Here is a 6465-nt window from a genome sequence, read left to right as displayed (position 1 = left end):
GGGGTGGGGCGGGGTGGGGGGTTCAGGTGGTAATGTGGAAGGCCTGGCTTGGGACTCTTCAGAGGCTGGTGTGGGGATTGCAGTGGGAATGGTAGTTGATTGTGTCAATGTCTGGTCGTGTTCCCTTATTGCAGCAGCTAACTCACACATGTCGTCCCTCATGCACCCTGACAATGTCTCAGCGGACTGAAACATTCCTTCCCTGATGGACAATATTCCCTCACTGATGGTCCCGGTGAGTGTTGTTACTTCTCCCGACAGTCCCGCTACCTCATCACTCACTGATAGTGTCCAGGAGTGATTGTGTAAGGCCAATGCTCTCTGCACTCAATGACATCATCTGAACCACATCTGTTATATCCTGCATCTCAGGAGAGCGTGGTCGAGTTCTCCTTCCCCTCACCCTGGGTCTGCCTCGCTGCATTCCACTGGGACCCGCAGCCTCAGAAGGTGGGGCCCTGGGTGTGCCTCGCTGCATCCCATTGGGACCCGCAGCCTGGGACGATGGGGCCCTGGTTGTGACTTGCTGTACCCCACTACTGGAACCCGCAACCTCGGAAGGTGGGAAACCATGGAATGTCCCACCGGCACCCACACCACTAGTCATGGAAGGGGCTGTCAACTCCATGACTTGCCAGCTCCTCAAGATTCAGTAGAACAGTGTGGCCTTCATCCATCTCCATCCCCTCTCCCTTCCCCCCTCACCCCCATGTTGGTCTGGAGGGTTGGATTGGAAGATGTTCTCCTCTTCAGACTTGTCCGTGTCTGAATCTTCTTCTGCATCTTCAGGATTGGCCTCAGGTTCTGCAAAATATAACAGAACAGTCAAATGGTTAGCAGCAGAGGAGGGGGCAGAATGGGTTGCATGAGTAGGCTCACATATAGCAGGCCAGGCAGCAGGTTGATTTGAAGGATCACGATGAATTTGTAGGACTTACCCTCTCCCTCGAGTGTGGGCCCAGCTTGTGCAGTACTGATTGTTTTTCTCCAGGCAGGACCCATCAAAGCAGCGACCCTCTTTTCTCAAGGGTGTCAGTGGGTGCAGATTTGGTGGGCCTCCTCCTATTTCAGTTCTTTCCCTTTTGTTGTGGGCCAATTTCCTTTGCAAAGATGAAAATGCAACTTTTTAGAGAGGATGGCTTTAGGCTGGGTGGGAGTTATACAGCTGGTCACGTTTAGAATTGCATTGAATAAATGAAAATATTACTTACACTAATTACTTAACCAAGGTCCTGCCATTTATTTTGTCATGTATCCTACATGGTTACTGCTTGTACAATTACAAGGTGTGCCACCAGGGGGCACCTCAGGGGGCACCTCAGTAGATTACGTACAGGTGTGCCAGGCCTAGCACTGTCAGAATCATTGGCAAATACAAAGTAACTATCAATCATTTCTCCCTGCATGACTCATACCCACTACCAAAGGTCGACGACCTCTTTGTAACATTGGCGGGAGAAAAGACGCTCACGAAGCTGGATCTGACTTCAGCCTACATGACGCAGGAACTGGAGGAATCATTGAAGGGCCTCACCTGCATCAACATGCACAAAGGTCTTTTTATTTATAACAGGTGCCCGTTTGGAATTCGAAGCGGCGTCGATATTCCAGAGAAATATGGAAAGCTTACTGAAGTCGGTCCCGCACACCATGGTCTTCCAAGACAACATCTTGGTCACAGGTCAGAACACAGTCGAGCATCTGCAGAACCTGGAGGAGGTTCTTAATCGACTCAACCGCGTGGGACTCAGGTTAAAACGCTCGAAGTATGTTTTCCCGGCGCCTGAAGTGGAGTTCTTAGGTCCTGAACTACTTTGGTAACTTCTTACCAGGTCTCAACACTGTTCGAACCACTGTATGTCTTACTAAGAAAAGGGGGCGAATGGGAATGGGGCAAAAGCAAAGAAAATGCCTTTGTAAAAGCGAGAAAATTGTTATGCTCAAACAAACTGCTTTGGTTGTATGATCCATGTAAGCGTTTGGTACTAGCATGTAATGCATCGTCAAATGGCGTCGGGTGTGTATTGCAGCAAGCTAATGATTTCGGGAAAGTGCAACCGGTTGCTTACGCATCGAGGAGTCTGACTAAGGCTGAGAAGGAAGCGTTATCGTGTGTCTATGGGGTAAAGAAAATGCATCAATACCTGTTTGGGCTAAAATTCGAATTGGAAACTGACCATAAGCCACTAATATCCCTGTTTTCCGAGAGTAACATAGAAACATAGAAAATAGGTGCAGGAGTAGGCCATTCAGCCCTTCGAGCCTGCACCGCCATTCAATGAGTTCATGGCTGAACATGAAACTTCAGTACCCCATTCCTGCTTTCTCGCCATACCCCTTGATCCCCCGAGTAGTAAGGACTTCACCTAACTCCCTTTTGAATATATTTAGTGAATTGGCCTCAACTACTTTCTGTGGTAGAGAATTCCACAGGTTCACCACTCTCTGGATGAAGACATTTCTCCTCATCTCGGTCCTAAATGGCTTACCCCTTATCCTTAGACTGTGACCTCTGGTTCTGGACTTCCCCAACATTGGGAACATTCTTCCTGCATCTAACCTGTCTAAACCCGTCAGAATTTTAAACGTTTCTATGAGGTCCCCTCTCATTCTTTTGAACTCCAGTGAATACAAGTCCAGTTGATCCAGTCTTTCTTGATAGGTCAGTCCCACCATCCCAGGAATCAGTCTGGTGAATCTTCGCTGCACTCCCTCAATAGCAAAAATGTCCTTCCTCAAGTTAGGAGACCAAAACTGTACACAATACTCCAGGTGTGGCCTCACCAAGGCCCTGTACAACTGTAGCAACACCTCCCTGCCCCTGTACTCAAATCCCCTCGCTATGAAGGCCAACATGCCATTTGCTTTCTTAACCGCCTGCTGTACCTGCATGCCAACCTTCAATGACTGATGTACCATGATACCCAGGTCTCGTTGCACCTCCCCTTTTCCTAATCTGTCACCATTCAGATAATAGTCTGTCTCTCTGTTTTTACCACCAAAGTGGATAACCTCACATTTATCCACATTATACTTCATCTGCCATGCATTTGCCCACTTACCTAACCTATCCAAGTCACTCTGCAGCCTCATAGCATCCTCCTCGCAGCTCACACTGCCACCCAACTTAGTGTCATCCGCAAATTTGGAGATACTACATTTAATCCCCTCGTCTAAATCATTAATGTACAATGTAAACAGCTGGGGCCCCAGCACAGAACCTTGCGGTACCCCACTAGTCACTGCCTGCCATTCTGAAAAGTACCCATTTACTCCTACTCTTTGCTTCCTGTCTGACAACCAGTAAAGGGATAAATACCAACACATCGGCCCGCATTCAGAGATGGGTGCTCACATTGTCCGTATACAACTACGCCATCAGCCACAGGCCAGGCACAGAAAACTGCACCGATGCTCTCAGTAGGCTGCCATTGCCCACCACGGGGTTGGAAATGGCGCAGCCCGCAGATTTAGCCATGGCTATGGAAGCATTTGAGAGTGAGCAATCACCCGTCACTGCCCGGCAGATCAAAACCTGGACGAGCCAGGACCCCTTATTATACATAGTCAAAAACTGTGTGCTTCACGGGAGCTGGTCCAGTGTCCCTGTGGAAATGCAGGAAGAGATAAAGCCGTTCCAGCGGCGCAAATACGAAATGTCTATACAGGCATACTGCCTTCTGTGGGGCAATCGTGTAGTGGTTCCCAAGAAGGGCAGAGACACCTTCATCAGTGACCTCCACAGTACCCAACCAGGCATCTAATGATGAAAGCGATAGCCAGATCCCACGTGTGGTGGCCCGGTATCGATGCCGACTTAGAGTCCTGCGTTCACAGATGTAATACATGCTCGCAGTTAAGCAATATATCCAGTGAGGTGCAGCTAAGTTTATGGTCTTGGCCGTCCAAACTGTGGTCTAGGGTACACGTCGACTATGCAGGCCCGTTCTTGGGTAAAATGTTCCTTGTGGTTGTCGACGCATACTCCAAGTGGATTGCAGGTGAGATAATGTCGGCTAGCACGTTCACTGCCAGTACTGAAAGCTTGCGGGCCATGTTTGCCACTCACAGCCTACCCGATCTCCTGGTGAGCGACAACGGGTCATGTTTTACCAGTGCTGAGTTCAAAGAATTCATGACCTGTAACGCGATCAAACATGTCACATCTGTCCCGTTTAAACCAGCATCCAATGGTCAGGGAGAGAGAGCAATGCAAACCATCAAGCAAGGCTTGAAGAGGGTAACTGAAGGCTCACTGCAGACTCGCTTATCCCGAGTCCTGCTTAGCTACCGCACGAGACCCCACTCGCTCACTGGGATGCCACCTGCGGAACTGTTCATGAAAAGAGCACTTAAGACAAGGCTCTTGTTAGTTCACCCTGATCTACATGAACAGGTAGAGAGCAGGCGGCTTCAACAAAGTACATAAGTCAATGATCCTGTATTTGTATTGAATTATGGACAAGGTCCCAACTGGCTTCCCGGCACTGTTGTGGCCAAAGAGGGGAGCAGGGTGTTTCGGCTCAGCTTTCAAATGGACTCATTCACTGGAAACACTTGGACCAAATCAAATTCAGATTCACGGACTATCCTGAGCAACCCATCTTGGACCCTACCTTTTTTTTGATCCCCCAACATACACACCAGTGGCAACCAGCACCACGGTTGACCAGCAGGACCAACACACCAGGCAGCCCAGCAAGGCCAGCTGCACAGCAGCCCAGCGAGGGCCCAACAAATGATCCAACAATACCAACTTTCACACCGAGACGATCAACCAGTGCAAGAAGGGTCCCAGATTGACTCACATTGTAAATAGTTACACTATTGACTTTGGGAGGGAGTGTTGTTATGTATGTAAACTTGTATTTACTCTGTATAGCCACCAGAGAGCTCATCCCCTGGAGTCCCAAGGAATCCCATAATCCCTTGGAAGCACAGGTATTTAAGGAGGCCTCACACGTTGGAGAGGCACTCTGGAGACCTGCAATAAAAGACTACGGTCACACTTTACTTTGAGCTCACAGTGTTCAGTCTGATTCTTTCTCCATACATAACACTTGGTACGTTGCAAAGGTTCACTGATGATGATGATTGAGACGCCTTTGTGGAGAGGCTTGACCATTTCTTCACAGCAAACGAACTGGCAGGCAACAATCCGGCCACACTGGCTGATAAGCGCAGAGCTATTCTGCTAACCAGTTGTGGGCCCACTGTCTATGGCCTCGTCAGGGACTTGCTGGCACCAGCGAAGACAAAAACCAAGATGTACGAGGAGCTTGTAATGCTGATCCAAGAACAACTCAAGCCCAAAGAGAGCATCCTCACAGCCAGACACTGGTTTTACACACAGCGACGGCCCGAGACGAGGAAATCGCGAAATATGCTGCAGACCTCAGGAGGCTGGCGGCACCATGTGATTTCGACAACCACCTCACTGAAGCACTGGGGGATATCTTTGTCATTGGAATTGCCATGAGGGCCTTCTTCATAAGCTGCTGTCTGCGGATACCACAATCACACTGCAGAAGCCCATCTCCGTGAGCCAGGCATTCATGACCTCGACCTGCGGCTCTAGTCAGATGACATCCTCAGGACTCAAACCCAGCAAGTGCTATGCACAGTGTGGCTCCTTTTAGAGGCTGGACTGTAGAATGTGAACCTTCTCATGGAAGAGAGAAGAGGCCCCCGAGTCCCTTAACTCAGAGTCCGCCGAGGGGGGCTAACTGAGTAGCTCTATGCTGGCGTTGCGGAGGGAATCACAGGGCTCACGAGTGCCGCTTTAAAGACTATGTGTGTAAAGGCTGCAGCACAAAAGGCCACCTCCAGTGAAAGTGTAAAAGAAATATGACTCACTGTGTTGATGAAGAGTCTGCAGATGGCCATGAATCCAGCGCGGATTATGAAACGATAGTCAGACAGGCAGCTCAGCCCCAAGATGAGGTATATAGCATGTTTACCTGCACCAGAGAATGTTCCCCGTTGAGGATGGAAGTCGAGATAAATGGCGTTCCAGTCTTCATGGAAGTGGATACAGCGGCGAGCCAGTCAGTAATGAATCAAGAAGCCTTTGAGAGGCTATGGGACAATCAAACTGAACGACCCAAGTTGGTCCCGGTTCAGGCAAAGCTGCGCACCAACACCGATGAACTTATCCCAGATGTAAAGGTACTCCATTATGGCGTGGTGCACAGGTTACCTCTGTGCAGGTGATGGACCAACGCTATTCGGAAGAAGGTGGATGGAGAAGATCCATTGGAGTTGGGAAGATTTCATCCCTCCAGCGATCGACGTCCCCCACGCTCAGAGGCACAGCAAGCTCTCACCTGAGGTTGGATCCGGCACCAGAGAGCAGACCAGCTCAGCACCCGCGGGAGGCTCAGCATGACTGCATGGAGATGATCCAGCTGAGACGACCCGAACGCACCTTCCAGACTCCAGTGGCAGGACTCTGGAGGAAGAAAA

The sequence above is a fragment of the Pristiophorus japonicus genome, chromosome 4 (assembly GCF_044704955.1).
Source record: "Pristiophorus japonicus isolate sPriJap1 chromosome 4, sPriJap1.hap1, whole genome shotgun sequence".
In the NCBI taxonomy this organism is placed as follows: Eukaryota; Metazoa; Chordata; class Chondrichthyes; family Pristiophoridae; genus Pristiophorus; species Pristiophorus japonicus.
Note: the sequence above shows the minus strand (reverse complement) of the source record.